Source organism: Dermacentor silvarum, chromosome 6 (assembly GCF_013339745.2).
Source record: "Dermacentor silvarum isolate Dsil-2018 chromosome 6, BIME_Dsil_1.4, whole genome shotgun sequence".
NCBI lineage: Eukaryota > Metazoa > Arthropoda > Arachnida > Ixodida > Ixodidae > Dermacentor > Dermacentor silvarum.
Window position 1 is genome coordinate 92,634,068 of NC_051159.1, and position 18,746 is coordinate 92,652,813.

An 18,746-nucleotide genomic window follows, 5' to 3' on the forward strand; every position below is an offset into this window, starting at 1 on the left:
GGCACTCCCGATCCAGGGTGCGCTCCGGCAGCAGAGTTAGAGTGACCTACTAGGTCACTCTAGCAGAGCGCGCTCCGGATCCAGGGGGCGCCCCGTCAGCAGAGTGCGCACCCGTTCCAGGGGGCGCTCGCGCTCCTGTGTTCGCATCCCGGAGGGACCTACCTGGGTGGACAAGGTCACGGCGACGACGACTGGAAGGAAGGTAACGCATGGTACACTGCCAGAGCAGACGGAGGATCCGCGTCTTGCGGCTTTAAAGCAGCAGAACGCGCAGCTCAAGGCGGAAATACCTAAGTTGAGGGCAGACCTCGAATGGATTCGGAAAGCACAGAACGGTCATGGCAGCACGTCGCCCGCAGCCGCACTAAAACCAGTGCTAGGTCAGGCAAAGCGTAAGGCGCCCCCTCCCGAGTCGACCGAGGCTGCGGCGGAGCTGCTGGAGGAGCCGCCCGCGTCCGCTTCCACCCCCGCCGCGACCATCGCGAAAAGATCGCTTGCGGAACTCCTCGATCGATTAACGGAGGCGATTAGGACACAGCCCAGTGATAACGAGCAGCAATCCGAGACCGTCAAGAAACAGTCTGAGGCCATTGCTACCCTCAACCGCAGAATGGGGATAATGGAGGCTAAAGCAGCTGACGTAAGCAGACTTAAGGTAGTCGGTAAGGTTAAGAAAACACAGCAGAACTCCGAAGCTTTGGGCAAGTGCAGCGCGCTCAACGGTATGCTAACTTAATAAAGTCAAAATGGCGGACAACACGGACAGATTATTTGTGTGGCAATGGAACTGCGCCAGCTTCCAGAGGCGCAAGGCCGCGCTACAGCAGTTTGTGAAATCACAAGCGGACAAACCGCACGTCCTGCTCCTACAGGAGACCCTTTGTGAAGAGGCGAAATTCTCAGGTTACCGCGTTGTCTCGACCAGAGGAGACCGTAGGAGAGGGGTAATCACGATGGTTAAGAAGGAAATTTCCTTCCAGGAGCACGAGATCACAATAGGTAGAGCTGATGGCAGCACTACATTGGAGGCGCAGCTGGTTGAGATAATCCCTAGTGGCAGGATCAAACAGAGCATATTCGTTCTCAATGTGTACAGCCCTCCGACAGATCAGCGGCAGAGTTTTCGCGGACTCCTAGGCAGGGCAGTCGCAATAGCGGGTGACAGCCCTCTGATAGTGGCAGGGGACTTCAATGCCCCGCACATGGCCTGGGGGTATGATAGACAAACGGCGAAGGGAGTGAACTTAGTCAGCACGGCAGAAGACTGCGCGTTGACCCTAGTGGCGGACCCCCGCTTTCCGACGAGGATAGGCACCTGGGTCTCGAGGGACACGATGCCAGATTTGGCCTTTGTTAGAAACATTGACGCAGCCTGGACTACCTTGCAGGAAAATCTAGGGAGCGATCATCACATTGTAGCGTTATCAATCAGGATTAGAGCGGCCCCGCTTAGGATATCAAAGTACGTTGATTGGGATCTATTCCGAAAGATACGGGACGAGGATGAGTCAGAGTATGGTGCAGTGGAAGATCTACTCACGCAGGTCAAGACAGACGTTGAAAGGGCCACCAAGGAAATTTCCACGGACCTCGAGACCCCCAGGATGGACGCACGCCTGGCGCATCTCCTGGAGGACAAGAGGTCTGTGCTGGAGAGGTGGAAAACGCAAAGGCTAAACCGCAGGCTGAGAAAAAAGATCGCGGAGCTTAATCGCAGCATAGAGGCACGCTGTCTGCAGCTCATCAGACAACAATGGGACGAAGCCTGCTCGGCAACAGACAGGCGAGTGCGCACGAGGGGAAAATGGAACCTTCTTAAGCACCTGTTCGATGATAAACAGACCAAGGGTAATCAGAGGCTCACCGTAGATAGACAAAAATGCATAAGCAAAAAGAGGGGGGGGGGGTCATTCCGATACGTCCCTTCTCCGAGATATGGCACGGAAGTATCTTCCGATAGGGAAGGATGAACTACGGGAATGCCCTCAATACGTGTGGGAGGACGCGCCAAAGTTCAATGATCTGATCGCAGGTTTTCGGAGGCAGATATCAGGGAGGTCCTCCACAATCTCAATGGCAGGTCGGCCCCTTGACCGGATTGCATAACCAACCGGATAATAAGGAACCTCCCTTGACCGGATTGCATAACCAACCGGATAATAAGGAACCTGGACGACCAGTCCATTAGTACCATTGCGAAGGAAATCAACAAGGTTTGGGAGCAAGGTAATGTTCCGGACTCGTGGAAGCAGGCGACGGGGGTACTGATCCCTAAGCCTGGAAAGCCCCCAAGCCTGGGCAACCTGCGACCCATTTCGCTCACGTCATGTTTAGGTAAGGTTGCCAAGCACGTTATACACAACAGGATCTCAAAACACATAAAGCACGAGGGGTTGTTCCCGTACAATATGGTAGGGTTTAGACCATCACTTTCTACGCAGGACGTCATGCTACTGTTAAAAGACAGGTTATTGACAACAGGACTAGAGACGTCAGGGGCATTCTTGCACTAGACTTGTCCAAAGCCTTCGACACCCTGTCGCACGACTTCATCTTAAATGAGATTTAGGCATTGAACTTGGGAGGTAGATTTTTCGCGTTTGTAGAGTCCTTCCTGAGGGGCAGGACGGCGGTCGGCAAGGTGGGGCAGACCAAATCAGAACCACTCGCGCTAGGAAACAGAGGCACCCCACAAGGGGCGGTGATCTCGCCCCTCCTATTTAACATTGCAATTCACGGGCTCTCGAAGTGGCTGGCCGCCGTACCAAAAATCGGACACGCGCTGTACGCCGACGACATTACGATCTGGTGCCCGGGAGGCTCGGAGGCGGCCATGGAACAGGCGCTCCAGGAGGCCTTGGACGTGACCGAGTCCTTCCTGGAGGGAACGGGTCTCCGACTCTCCCCGACCAACTCAGAGCTCATGTTATACAGACCGGCAATGCAGGGGGTTCGGGGGCTCATGCCGCTCGAGCAGATCCCCATAGATATGTACACGCAGGACGGCCAGAAGATCCCCAGGGTGAATTCGATCAGAGTTTTAGGATTGTTGCTCGATGCCAGGGGCTGTTGCGCCAAAACCATTGCGCATCTGACCGCCAAAACCGAGAATATTCTCAGATTAATCACGAGAGTCTCCAATAAGAAGGGGGGCCTAGGCGAGGACTACCTATTTAGGGCGCATCACGCTTTTGTTATGAGCCACATCAACTATGTGGTCCGGCCCTACAGTGGACTAAGACTGAAAGGGACAAGCTTGACACGTTGATGCGGAAAAACGTCAAGAAGGTACTGAGTATTGCGGTCACGACGAGCACAGGCAGGCTAATGCAGCTCGGCGTTCTTAACACCACCCTCGAACTAACAGAGGCGCAACAAGCGGCGCAGATCACGAGGCTTTCGGGCACCAGCGCGGGTATAGGCGCCTCTTGGAGGCGGCGGGCTTGCGGCCGCGTTACAGTCAAAGTGAGGCGGTTCAGCTGAACGAGAACTCCAGAGGGACCTACTTCGTCGGTCTATTCCCTACAAGCTTTCACCCACAGCATAATGCGGGCAGGCGAGCAGCTCGTGCCAGGGCGATTTTAAAGACAACGGTCGGCATGGAAGCCTTCGTGGATGCAGCTCAATATGGGCGCTCCGGTAAATTCGCGGTCAAGATGGCGATGCAGGATGGCGATGCGGTCAGCGAGAAGGGCGAGCTTCTATCTGCGGCCTCGGTAGGCGCTGTCACGGCCGTCGTGGAAGATAAGGTGGCGGTTGCACTGGCGATGCAGGATTCTAAAAGGCCGTATACCTACACTGACTCACGCACGGCCGCCAGGGCCGTCAATGGTTGCGAGACAGGCGGAGGCGCTTCTGAAAAGCAAGTCCAGAACAAATTCTGACCCCGTGCATTACATTACGTGGTTCCCCGCTCACATGGGCAACAAGGTACTGCCGGGTCGCCCGAACCCCAATGAGATTGCTCACCGCCGTGCGCGAGAATTCACGCGCCGCGACGGCGGTGGGATTCATTGGATCCGGAGGAGCTCGGCCACAGCGACCCCTTATTAACCTTCCATGTGATCGTCTCCCACTATAAAGAGGAACGCAAGCGCTTCCCGCCTCCACACCCAAATCTATGTAGATCTCAATCGATCGCACTTAGGATGCTTCAGACGAGGTCATATTCCTCGCGAGGTTTCCTAAGCAGGTTTAACACAGAAATTGACCCACAGTGCCCGGACCGGATTGTGGGGAGGAGTTTAGCACTCTAGCTCATATGCTCTGGCAGTGTCCTGCGTTACGGGATACGTCACTCACCAGCGAACAGGAATGGGACGAGGCCATCTCTAGTACGGAACTCTAGCTCCAGTCCATGGCCGCCCAGAGGGCCCGTGAAAGAGCGGAGAGGCTTGGCCTCCCGATTCCGACATGGGAGCAGCCAGCGATGAGCCGGGGGCCCCAACGGGTCTTCGCCGGCTAGTCCCTCAGGACCTCAATAAACGTTCATTGTCTGTCTGTCTGCTTCAGTCAGGTAGGCTGCTCCCTCCCTGATAATGAGATTATATTTGGATCATCAAAACAGTCATGCGTTTATTAGGAATACCATCGTTTCTCTCTCGCAGGTGCGAGGACAAGCGGGTGCCAGCGAGAAACGATGGCATTCCTAAACAAACGCATCACTGTTTTGATGATCCAAATATAATCTCACTATCAGGGAGGGAGCAATCTACCTGACTGGAGCAGTATTTGTTTATTTGGGAAGTTGCTACCATAGGTCGGCAGTGTGGGAGAATACTCACTCACACTCACTCACCATAATTTTTTCCAGGCGGACCGTAAGAGCCCACGTTTCTGATTTGCAACGCAGTTAGGCCGGGGCCAGGGTGGACAGACTTTGGCGAGCGAAGACTAGGACTGACCTAGAGACTTATAAAGCGGAGCTAGGCTCCGGAAATGAGATGGTCCTTTTTTAGTAGTGTTGTATTTAGTTAGAGTTTTGGATTTTCTATTAAGTAAGCATCTACGTTGACGTATGTCTTTAGTTTTGCGTGCCTTTAGTTTTGAGTGCGGGACAAGGTCGTAGGAGAACAATTCCTCGCCAGGTGCAGCGACAGTCTGGCGATATTCCTCAAGGAGAGGAAATTAAAAACAGTAGAGGAAATGGCGGCGCATTCAGATCAGTTCGTAGAGGCACCGGGACTAAGGAATTTAGGAAAGAGTGGCAAGGACGCGCCGATGGCAGCAGTAGGAGAGACGAGGAATCGGCGTCCAATGAACAGGCAAGAGACGTCACAAAGATGTTACCTTTGTAACCGGCTGGGACAAACGCATCACTGTTTTGATGATCCAAATATAATCTCACTATCAGGGAGGGAGCAGTCTACCTGATTGGAGCAGTATTTGTTTATTTGGGGTGTTGCTACCATAGGTCGGCAGTGTGGGCGAATACTCACTCACACTCACAATTTTTCCAGGCGGACCGTAAGAGCCCACGTTTCGGATTTGCAACGCAGTTAGGCCGGGGCCAGGGTGGCCAGACTTTGGCGAACGAAGACTAGGACTGACCTAGAGACTTATAAGGCGGAGCTAGGCTCCGGAAATGAGATGGTCCTTTTTTAGTAGTGTTGTATTTAGTTAGAGTTTTGGATTTTCTATTAAGTAAGCATCTACGTTGAGTTATGTCTTTAGTTTTGCGTGCCTTTAGTTTTGAGTGCGGGACAAGGTCGTAGGAGAACAATTCCTCGCCAGGTGCAGCGACAGTCTGGCGATATTCCTCAAGGAGAGGAAATTAAAAACAGTAGAGGAAATGGCGGCGCATTCGATCAGTTCGTAGAGTGCTGTGAGTGTGAGTGGAGGTGAGTGTGAACGACATTCACTCACGTTCACACTCACCTCCACTCACAGCACTCACTCGCACCCGCACTCACTTGCACTCACACTCACTCGCACTCACCTCCACTCACAGTCAGACACTCACTCGCACTCGCACTCATCTCCACTCACACTCACAGGCACTCACTTGCACTCACCTGCACTCACACTCACTGGTACTCACTCGCACTCGCACTCACTTCCACTCACACTTACTGACACTCACTCGCACTCACTTCCACTCACACTCACTGGCACTCACTCGCTACTCGAACTGACCTCCACTCACACTCACAGACACTCACTCGCACTCATCTCCACTCACACTCACTGGCACTCACTCGCACTCGCACTCACCTGCACTCACACTCACTGGTACTCACTCGCACTCGCACTCACCTTCACTCACACTCCCTGACACTCACTCGCACTCACCTGCACTCACATTCACTGGCACTCACTCGCTACTCGCACTGACCTCCGCTCACACTCACAGACACTCACTCGCACTCGCACTCATCTCCACTCACACTCACTGGCACTCACTCGCACTCGCACTCACCTGCACTCACACTCACTGGTACTCACTCGCACTCGCACTCACCTTCACTCACACTCACTGGCACTCACTCGCACTCGCACTCACCTGCACTCACATTCACTGGCACTCACTCGCACTCACCTGCACTCACATTCACTGGCACTCACTCGCACTCACCTGCACTCACACTCACTGGCACTCACTCGCACTCGCACTCACTTCCACTCACACTCACTGGCAATCACTCGCTACTCGCACTGACCTCCACTCACACTCATCTCCACTCACACTCACTGGCACTCACTCGCACTCGCACTCACCTTCACTCACACTCACTGGCACTCACTCGCACTCGCACTCACCTGCACTCACATTCACTGGCACTCACTCGCACTCACCTGCACTCACATTCACTGGCACTCACTCGCACTCACCTGCACTCACTCGCACTCACCTGCACTCACACTCACTGGCACTCACTCGCACTCGCACTCACTTCCACTCACACTCACTGGTACTCACTCGCTACTCGCACTGACCTCCACTCACACTCACAGACACTCACTCGCACTCGCACTCATCTCCACTCACACTCACTGGCACTCACTCGCACTCGCACTCACCTTCACTCACACTCACTGGCACTCACTCGCACTCGCACTCACCTGCACTCACATTCACTGGCACTCACTCGCACTCACCTGCACTCACATTCACTGGCACTCACTCACAATCACCTGCACTCACATTCACTGGCACTCACTCGCACTCACCTGCACTCACACTCACTGGCACTCACTCGCACTCGCACTCACTTCCACTCACACTCACTGGCACTCACTCGCTACTCGCACTGACCTCCACTCACACTCACAGACACTCACTCGCACTCATCTCCACTCACACTCACTGGCACTCACTCGCACTCGCACTCACCTTCACTCACACTCACTGGCACTCACTCGCACTCGCACTCACCTGCACTCACATTCACTGGCACTCACTCGCACTCACATTCACTGGCACTCACTCACACTCACCTGCACTCACATTCACTGGCACTCACTCGCACTCGCACTCACTTCCACTCACACTCACTGGCACTCACTCGCTACTCGCACTGACCTCCACTCACACTCACAGACACTCACTCGCACTCGCACTCATCTCCACTCACACTCACTGGCACTCACTCGCACTCGCACTCACCTGCACTCACACTCACTGGTACTCACTCGCACTCGCACTCACCTTCACTAACACTCACTGGCACTCACTCGCACTCGCACTCACCTGCATTCACATTCACTGGCACTCACTCGCTACTCGCACTGACCTCCGCTCACACTCACAGACACTCACTCGCACTCGCACTCATCTCCACTCACACTCACTGGCACTCACTCGCACTCGCACTCACCTGCACTCACACTCACTGGTACTCACTCGCACTCGCACTCACCTTCACTCACACTCACTGGCACTCACTCGCACTCGCACTCACCTGCACTCACATTCACTGGCACTCACTCGCACTCGCACTCACCTGCACTCACATTCACTGGCACTCACTCGCACTCACCTGCACTCACACTCACTGGCACTCACTCGCACTCGCACTCACTTCCACTCAGACTCACTGGCAATCACTCGCTACTCGCACTGACCTCCACTCACACTCATCTCCACTCACACTCACTGGCACTCACTCGCACTCGCACTCACCTTCACTCACACTCACTGGCACTCACTCGCACTCGCACTCACCTGCACTCACACTCACTGGCACTCACTCGCACTCACCTGCACTCACATTCACTGGCACTCACTCGCACTCACCTGCACTCACTCGCACTCACCTGCACTCACACTCACTGGCACTCACTCGCACTCGCACTCACTTCCACTCACACTCACTGGCACTCACTCGCTACTCGCACTGACCTCCACTCACACTCACAGACACTCACTCGCACTCGCACTCATCTCCACTCACACTCACTGGCACTCACTCGCACTCGCACTCACCTTCACTCACACTCACTGGCACTCACTCGCACTCGCACTCACCTGCACTCACATTCACTGGCACTCACTCGCACTCACCTGCACTCACATTCACTGGCACTCACTCACACTCACCTGCACTCACATTCACTGGCACTCACTCGCACTCACCTGCACTCACACTCACTGGCACTCACTCGCACTCGCACTCACTTCCACTCACACTCACTGGCACTCACTCGCTACTCGCACTGACCTCCACTCACACTCACAGACACTCACTCGCACTCGCACTCATCTCCACTCACACTCACTGGCACTCACTCGCACTCGCACTCACCTTCACTCACACTCACTGGCACTCACTCGCACTCGCACTCACCTGCACTCACATTCACTGGCACTCACTCGCACTCACATTCACTGGCAATCACTCACACTCACCTGCACTCACATTCACTGGCACTCACTCGCACTCACCTGCACTCACACTCACTGGCACTCACTCGCACTCGCACTCACTTCCACTCACACTCACTGGCACTCACTCGCTACTCGCACTGACCTCCACTCACACTCACAGACACTCACTCGCACTCGCACTCATCTCCACTCACACTCACTGGCACTCACTCGCACTCGCACTCACCTGCACTCACACTCACTGGTACTCACTCGCACTCGCACTCACCTTCACTAACACTCACTGGCACTCACTCGCACTCGCACTCACCTGCATTCACATTCACTGGCACTCACTCGCACTCACCTGCACTCACACTCACTGGCACTCACTGGCACTCGCACTCACTTCCACTCACATTCACTGGCACTCACTCGCACTCACCTCCACTCACACTCACAGACACTGGCACTCACTCGCACCTTTGAAATGAGTGCGAGTGTGAGTGAGTGCACTGGTGAGTCACTGTGCCGAACTATACCACTCACATTTCGTGTATATTCATAACGAAGCTTCCAATTTAGCACTTGTTGCATCGGGAGTGCGCCAAGGCAGTGTTTTGGACCCAGTTTTATTTTTAATGTACATAAAAGATTTGCCTTCCCGATTACATGGTAACATCCGTCTATTCGCTGACTATTGTATTTCGTACCGCGAAATTAATCACAGTGATAATCACCATATACAAAATTCTGCCTTTTCTTGCTGTCAGGAGTGGCAGATGACTCTAAATGCCCAAAAATCCGTAACGCTAACAGTAAGGAAGAAACAAATATCTGAGTTTACTTACATTATTAATGAAACACCTCTCACTTGTGCATTTCAGCGTAAATATTTAGGTGTCAGTTTAACATACGCTCTCCGATGGGAATCCATGTTAACAAAATAACCTCAAGTTGATATCAATGTACATGCTGAGCACTAAAGCGACTCTTCTTTCTGAGAAGACACCTTCGTCTTTCGCCCCCAGATAAAATTTGCTGGCCTAGAAAATGCTTGTTCGAACAGTGCTGGAGCACGTCAAAATTGTTTGGTTTCCGTACACAAATAAACTCGTTACAAGAATGGAAGGGGTGTAGAGGAAGGCAATAAGGTTCTGTTTTAATAAGTAGAAGTTAACGGATTCATTGACTGTATTATTAAAGAGAGCTTGTTTATTAACACTGCAAAGTAGAGAAAAACTATCACGACTAAAGTTTTCGTTTCAATTTATTCATGGTGACATAAGCATTGACGTCAGCCCCAACCTCTCTCTGTCCATCTCTCTGTCATTGACATTAGACGTATGCATGCTTGCCGCCCATGCTCGCTAAGCTCCCCTTCGGTCGGATTGAGCCAAGAGAGCGGGAAATAGTGGGAGAGATTGACTGTCCGTATACTTAGTCAACCACTTAACGCCGAAAGAAACATAAAAGGGAGAACAAAGCGGTATCTATCATTGCATCTTCGCTTTTTCTACATGTATGCGAGCGTGCGTGTCTGTTACTCTGTGCTAACTTGGCTAGTCCCTCTTCCGCTCTGCCTGTTTATATAAGGAGCCTGTACGTGTACGTTTAGGAGGGAAGCAGGAAGAAAATGAGGAGAAATTTCACCCTCTGAAGGCGGATGACCAGCGAAGGTGTAGCAAATCACACGGTATTAAGCGTCTTCACTCCGTGGAAGTGATGGCAAAATTTGCCGGTCATGATTTGGATACGTCTGCCATCAGCGCTCCAGCCCATACATATTCCCTGGCATACTAAAGAAAATGTCGCAGTTTCGCTTTCGCCCGACAGGCGAAGCTTGGATTGCGATAGCAAATTAGTAGAGAGCTATACGAAGCACGGATAGTAGTTTGATGGGCCGTATAAACTTGTAAACATTCACCTACTAACTAAATAGAAAGCACGGTGTTACGCGCGCACAGGTAAACATGAACGCATCTCACTCGATGACCGCGGAAACTCGCTGTCAGAACGCTGGAGTAAGGAGGCGCAGCTATAGCCGTGCGAATTGACCTTCGTGCTGCCTCTCGCTTCAAAGCGTACTAAACGTCGAAAACACAGCGCATACGAAGTTACCGGCTCTAGTTGAACATAGTGCACGTCGCAAATCGCTTTGAAGAGGAGGCCCGCGCGGGCGCGCACTTTTTCCAGATCGCTTTCGAGATACGACACCCACGCAGCCGCCGCCGGAGCAAGACGACCCTACCCCCCCCCCCCTCTCCTTCCTCCCCCTCCCCCCCCCACCCCCGTGCCTGACGCGCGACAGAAGCAGCGCGCTTCCACCCCGCATTTTCCCTCGCGTGCGCGAGATTGAGCAGCAGGTGTCGGCTGACCCTCGCAAGCTTGCACTCGCATACGCAATGTACCGCTGGCACGCGGCGACGATTTTACCGTGTTTGGACTTTATACGGAACCTCACAACGACGTCCACGACCACGGCAGAAGTTCGCTTGGAGTATCCATATAATTGCTATCGCAATATAATATATCCGCTCATTTCATTATACGTTGTCTTACTCATGCCTGAACCTTGGATTATTACAACCTTAGTGAGCGGTTTCTATCTTGGCGTGCACAATCTGCTAGCGCGATAAGTCATCACCGCGAGTGAGCTTGTACAAACAACGCGCCTCCATTTTTCCGCCAGCAAGGTGAACCGATATCACCTCTGCTTATCGTTTAAGCACTCACAACGTTCGCACTCACTTCCACTCACAAGCACTCACTCATGTTCACACTCACCTGCACTCACACTCACGTTCACACTCACCTCTACACACCCAAAAGCACTCACCCCGTTCACACTCAGCTCCACTCACACTCACAGGCACTCAGTCACGTTCACACTCACTTCCACTCACACTCACAGGCACTCACCACGTTCACACTCACTGGCACTCACCTCCACAACTTGCTACGCTGCGCTCCGCAACACCCCTACGACCGCCGCTTCGCGTCGGCGCCCGGCACCGCGGCGGAAGTACAAACGCGAGCAGTATCCGCTTGCGCAAGAGCGGACGCAATTTCCTCTCTTGCACCCGCTTGTCCTCGCGCCTGCGGACAAACGACTGGCGGTCCCTCCAAACACCGTCTGGTGCCACCAGTGCCTCAAGAGTCCTTAAGCGATTATGTCCCTAGGCACCTGGAGCTCCACGATTGCAATGACAACAAGCAGAAGTCACGTGACCCGCAGTGCCACACCCCGCTGTACCTACTCGCAATTCTAAAGTCGCGGGTCTCGCCCGCTCCGTGCGGCGTTACGTTGCTGCTTGTGAGCCCTGTCAGCGCCGGAAGAAGCCCTCTGCGCTTCCAGCTGGATGTTTCCAGCCAATCGACGTCCCGCCCGAACCCTTTTAACAGCGGAGCTATTTAAGTCGGCCGTTATTCCGTTAGTCGTCCACAAAAAATGTGTGCCGATCCTGACGGTAGTGCAGAAAGGGTCCAAGAGCAATGGCACGTACCACTGTGAACTAAAACCCCTCAAACTTAAAGTCCCTAAAAAAATAAAGTAGCGCCATTCGTGTCGCCCATGCAGGCTCCTCCTCTCCCGCGTGTCTTGCAGATTGTAAATGGAGCCAGTTAGGGGTGGCATGGCTGTTGGCCGAAAAGATGGGCTTGTTCAAATCTTTCCGCTAAACGGACTAGAGCGCTGCGGTCTAAAGCGATTCATTACAAGAGTGTTCGAGAGATAAATACGGCAAGTATCATGCTTTGTAGACCAGTGAAATAATAAAAACGCTTGCACTGCAAAAAACATCACCTCAAGCAAGCAATACTCGATGCGAGAGCCGACCGTTTGCTTGCGGACGCGCTCGGCGCTGACGCTCTCGATGGCAGCGCCACTATCGCCGTGTAAACTCGGCGGCGCTAAGAATCTGCAAGCTTTTCAAGCACGACGCACTAGCTTTTCTGAAGGTAGTGAAGGCGCCATTTTGTCTGTCCACTGCGTTGTTTATTTTTGGCACGGCGTGCGAGTGTTTTGTGGCGGGCGTTCCACCGCGTTCGAGTCTGGCGCGTTGGCCCTGCACGTCTCGCGATGCCGACCTGCTGTGCCCGCAGTTGCAAAAACAGGTACGAGAATGGAAAGAAGCTGTTTTTCCTTCCGCGAGGAAAAGAAAATGCCGTTCGGCGAGAATTGTGGCTACAGCGTATTGGTCGGACTGACTTGAACTCTGCGTCGTCGCGGCTTTGTGAGGTAGTACGGGTGATCTGCCTTATCTTTTTGCTTGTATTCGTGCATCCAGTGTTGCGGTACGTTCAAGCTTGAGTCTCGCGCATGGAGCGTGTATCCACGTCGATGGTAAATGTGCATGCCAGTTGCAACATGTGCCGTGTATACGCTGCCTATGGCTTCATCCCGAGACGATCACCGCCGAAGACCTGCGAAACGATCGCGCGTTCCACAGACGACACCGGCGTACCGTTCGCCGAGCGGCTGCCCGAGCGCGGCCGCGCGCCGCTTTCGCTTTCGCGTCCGTAGTTTCCTCCTGGACGCTGTAGGGGCGCAGCTGCAGCTGCTGAGAGAGGAGGAAGAGGCGAAGGGGTGCGGTTGGCGCTACTTTATTTTTTTTAGGGACTTTACTCAAACTTCGAAAGTAGCGACACGCTTTGAAGAATAACGCCTCCTCCTCGCGCGCCCTGTCTGAGGCCAACGCCGCGTCGCTATTGGCCTAACGGCATCACGTGGGCCCTCGCGCCGGCTTCGTTTGTTTACAGTCGCGATCCACCGCCATTTTCGCTTGAGAAGATGGCAATGGAGCGCGACTGTGAACAAACGAAGGAGCGCATGTTGGCGCCGTTGCTCTTCCGTGTTGTTTTGATTTGCGAACGCCTTGACCTAAGTTTTGCGGCAAGTGCGTCGTCGCTTCACGGCATTTTCCATAACTATGACCTGCTGCGGCTTCGGATGCCAAAATAGTTTCAGCAAAGGCAAGAAGCTTGATCGTTTTGTACGCCAACAGGTGAATTCGCAGGCACGCGAGGTTGCGTGCGAAAACGTGATTCCGAAACTTTTAAGATTCAGCACAGTCGCTTTGACGAAATTTGAGGCTCGAGCGTGAGAATCCATCCTAGGAAAGCAACTCTCTGCCTTTTGTGATTACTTACTAGCCTTCTTTAGAGCAAATAGCTGTTTGCCTCTTTTGTTCGTGTTCGTCGTTGGCGGTCGCCCGGTGGACTTGCGATACAAAGGCACCGATGAAAAGCGTGCGTGCTCTCCCGAAACCGAGTTACGAGGTGCGTTCGTCGCCTAACGACAGCATGATAGGACTGTGAGACGTACGTGTTAATTCGCGTGAGCTTTTAAGTGTGTGAAGGTTAAGATGCCGCGGTGGAGCACTCGCAAAGAAAACGTGCGGTCGCCCGCTCGTTCACTGGCTCGTTCATTTGCTCGCTCGTTTATTGGTTCGCACGCTCGTTTAGTCGTTCGCTTGCTTGTTCGTTCAATCATTCGTTCGTAGGGCCGCTATGTCTCTGAGAGGCACTTGCTGTAGGCCACTAAGGCTGGTGCGTTCGTGCCCTCTGCCAGCCTTTGAGCGTCATAGCTGATACGCACCGCGAATACAAGTGGTAGGGAAGGCGCGGATTATTTAGGTTACTGAGGGCTTGCTGGAGGCCAGGATGCTGGCATTCGATCGGAAACGTGTTATTTACCCCCATTCGCAACAAGATCTTGCGACGCGCTTGCCAAATGTAGCGCACGCGGTACATTCGGAGTCATGGTACGGCGCGTTAGCGCTCATTTAGATACTTAAAGACATAGATATCAGAACAGGAAAAAGAAGCTGCCATCACTGAATTTGTATATATAACGTTACGTGTAGCTGATGTCCAAGGATATTTACAATTTATTTACACGGAAGCCAACGGAGGCCAAGATGGCGACGCTAAATCAAGTACGCGCACGTCATCTTCCTCCTCTTCAGTGCAGCCATACTGTGGCGGCTGTTCCGTATTAAAGTCTCTAGACGTTCTGCTCTCAAAGCAAAATATATATATATATATATATATATATATATATATATATATATATATCTAGGGACATTATTCGGTATCATCACCCCCGGCAGTAGAAGCCTTGAAGTAACATCCCGGTGCTGAAGGTACACATCCGCGGTGAAAGGTGTGTGATGCGGCTTTAGTCGCGCTACGTGAACGATGCCACTTGCAGCTGACGACGACGCTGAGGGGTTGGCGGGGATGATTTCATATGTGACATCGGTCACTTGTCGCACCACACGGTATATTGACCAGTGTAACGCGACAGCAGCTTTCCGAAAAGGCCCACACGGCGAATGGATGACCACAGAAGCACCAGAGAAACCGGAGAAAAGTGCACGTCACTATGGTGGCAATCATAGAGGCGTCTCTGATGCTCCTGTGAGGCCTCGAGACGGGTGCGGATGAGCGCCGTGCGTGGTCGGCGCGTGCGGTCGCGTCGCGGGCGTATTTAGTGGCTGAACTTGCGGGAGAGGGCGAATAGCCGGTGGTGTCGTGACGCGATGGATTATACGCGAACGTCACATATGCATGGTAAATGAAGATCCTAGTCGTGGTGGTCGGCCGCAACGTACTTCGAAAGCATGTCGGTGATGGTCCGGTTGAGGCGCTCCGTGAGACCATTGGTCTGTGGGTGGAAGGACGTGCTGAATTTGTGCTTTGTCGAGCAGGAGCTAAGGATGCCCTCGACGGCTGCCTAGAAAAAGCTACGGCCACGGTCATTGAGTAATTGGCAATTGGCGCGGAGCACCATGCACTAAAATGATGTCGTAGAGTAGAAAGTCAGTGACTTCAGTAGCGCAACTTGTCGATAAAGCTCTTCTGATTGCGTACCGCGTAGCGTAAACGGGGACCCATTTAATTCCGGAGCCCGAGAGAGGAAACGGCCCAATAAGGTCTAACCCACCGCGGTAAAAACACTAGCGTAGCTTGCACTGGAGGCGCAATGCTAAAGAGACAGTGGAGCTGATGGGCAATTAGCTATTCCTGGCTTTTGGGATAGACTAAGCACTACCAAGTCATTCCCAGCATTTTCAAGAATTTGATTATTGATCGATTAGCTATTGATTGGCTATCGATGACTGACTAAGCTTAAGTAGTCCCAACCATGCTTAGCTAGACTTAGCCAGGCTCAGCTTCGCTAGTTCAGAGTAAAGCTCCTTTAGGTACAATCGGATCCCGTAGCGACGCAGTCAGGAAACGCGTGATTAACCTTACCCCTGTCACGCTTGTGGACACGAGAGAAAGAAAATGCGTCATCAGCATTGCTTATTTGGGCTCTCTTCAGTAAAGGAATGAGTGATGAAAGACGCATCTCTCTGTGTTCTATATACCACATGGACGAACACAAGTGGTGCAGGCAAAGTACATTTAACATCACATTACGACTGTCTTATGCCGTCAACATCGCCACCAAATACCATCAATGAATCCAAACAGAACAGAAAGCTTCCTTTACATCGATTCCCACAGTGCGTGTTATCACTATTATTGCTACATCTTTAGGGTGGAGACTGCGATTTTCTTATATTTATTTATTTTTTATACTGCAAACAAGAGCAACATTTCAGGGCCTAGACAGCAGATAGCAGCAGCACGCCAAAGTGGGCAAAGTAAGCTAAGAATGCTAATCGTATTAAAAAATGTGCTCTGTAATTGTATGGCACCTCTACAATTTTGCTTTCTAAGATCCCAAAATGGTTCTAACAGGTCACACATTAAGGTTGTATCGGAAAATACAAAATCAATTTTGTGATTGAAATGAAATCTGCGAAATTTTGTGAGGGCGTGCTACGCCATCAAGCAGTGTGTGCAGAAGCAGACTCCATGGCTTCCGAGACAACACTGGCCTGTAGGTTGCCTCGATGCTTGCTGCCGCATTCCCACGTAACTGAAGCGTAAACACACTATATATGTATCTGTTCAAGCTTAAGTCCCCGCACAAAAATCTGAGGCCCCTTTCCATTTTTCACTCAGTAATAAATGAATAAATAAATAAATAAATAAATAAATAAACAAATAAATAAATCTGCAATCGTTCCAATTCCTCCTGCATGTTCCCTTGTTGCGGTGTAGATCTATGAAATTGTTGCTGACTCGTGCATCTGACGGGACTGGAGAGCTACAAATTTTACCCTGTCACCAATAACCCGAACCGCAACTTGGGGTTAATTCACCTGCTTGCAAGCGCACAACGTGACAACAGCCGAGTAGTGCACATTGGCATTATGCAGTTATGTGAAGACCATTCTTGAGCACTGTTGGTGTAAACATTAGTTTTGTTTAAATTAAAGTTTGTTTAAATTAAATTTAAGTCTTAAATTCATCGCCGATTCTTCGCAACATCCGCACCCCCGCGCCCCTGCCGTGCAGAGCCGGCAGTGTGCGTCGGCGGTAGCAGCTGCAGCAGGCATGAGCCAAGACGACGTCGTCGATGCTGTCGACATGACTCCAGAAGAGATCATCGATTGGCGTGAGAAATTTGTTTACTCTGACACCAAGAGGCCTTCGCCCACTTCGCCAAGCACCCTCAAAACTCGGCCGCAAGTAAGCCACAATCTGCCTCGTCCTCCTCCACTCCCTGCCGCTGAATACAAAATCATTCTTCGTGTACATGGTGGTGTCAACTGCGCTAACATACACCCAGTCTCTCTCCGTGACATCGTCATCAAGTCCACAGGCCTCTCCGCGGCTGCAACATCGCTAGATCGACTCCGGGCCAACGAAATTAACAACACAATCATCATAAGCACCCCCTGCATGGACAGAGCTGATCGCTACTTGAAGATTGCCACCCTCACCATCATGGACAAGAGCTACGAGGTCTCCACGCACGTGGCAGACCCCAAAAATTCGTGTAGGGGCATCATCAAGCTGCCGGCCTCCCTGGTGGAGGGGAACGTGTTGGTTAAACTTCGAGACTCTAATCCAACAATCAAGATCCTAGCTGCTCGAAGAATGGGCTCCACGGACTCCATCCTGGTCACTTTTGAAGGCTCAAAAGTCCCCTTCTATATTGATTACCTCCGCACAGACCTCCGCTGCCGACCATATCGGCAAAAAGTGGAGGCGTGTGCGAGGTGTCGGCAGCTTGGCCATCGTCAAGATGTCTGCCCTAATGTGACAATATGTCTCTGTCCAAAATGCGGCACGCCAGATCCTCCTGAAGACCACAGCTGCACCCCTACTTGCATCATCTGCAACGGAACACATGAGACTGGTTCATCAGAGTGCAGACTTCGTTACAAACCACGGACGCCGCCCCCCGCACCACCAGAAACTAAACTGACACTTCTGGCCAGGAACAATATCCAGGCCTCCAACCAACACCCAGGACAAGAGAAGCCGCAGAGCAACTCTGGCCGCAAGAACTCTGCAACAGCGGCCCAGGTTCTAGCATCGAAGCAAGCTTGGCCTCCGCTGACTCCACGCAACGAGGAGAGACCGCCCATCAACCATACAAAGGTGAGCTGGGCAGGGGTAGTCTCCCACAATAGCAGCTCCTCACTAGATGCTGATAACTCTCTCATCAAATACTTGCTTAATCAGAACGAAATTCTCAAGGCCGAAATCAAACAGCTCAAGGCAATGCTCCACCCCCCCATCGAAATCAATGAAAGTCCTGCCGCTACTTCCAACCCACTGCCACAAAAGCTTGCGCCCACACCCACACGCCCTCCGAGAGAACGCATGGATACAGTTGCACCCACACCCATAAGCCCTCCGACAGAACAAATGGACACTGTTGCACCCACTGCTACTACTGAAGCAGCAACTCCAAGGCCACCTTCACCCCACGTGCAGCCCCCACCGGCAAAAAGGAAGAATGCCGATATAACAGACACCGACCACACCGTTGAAAACGCCATATTTGTCCTTAGTGAGCGCATGACGACCC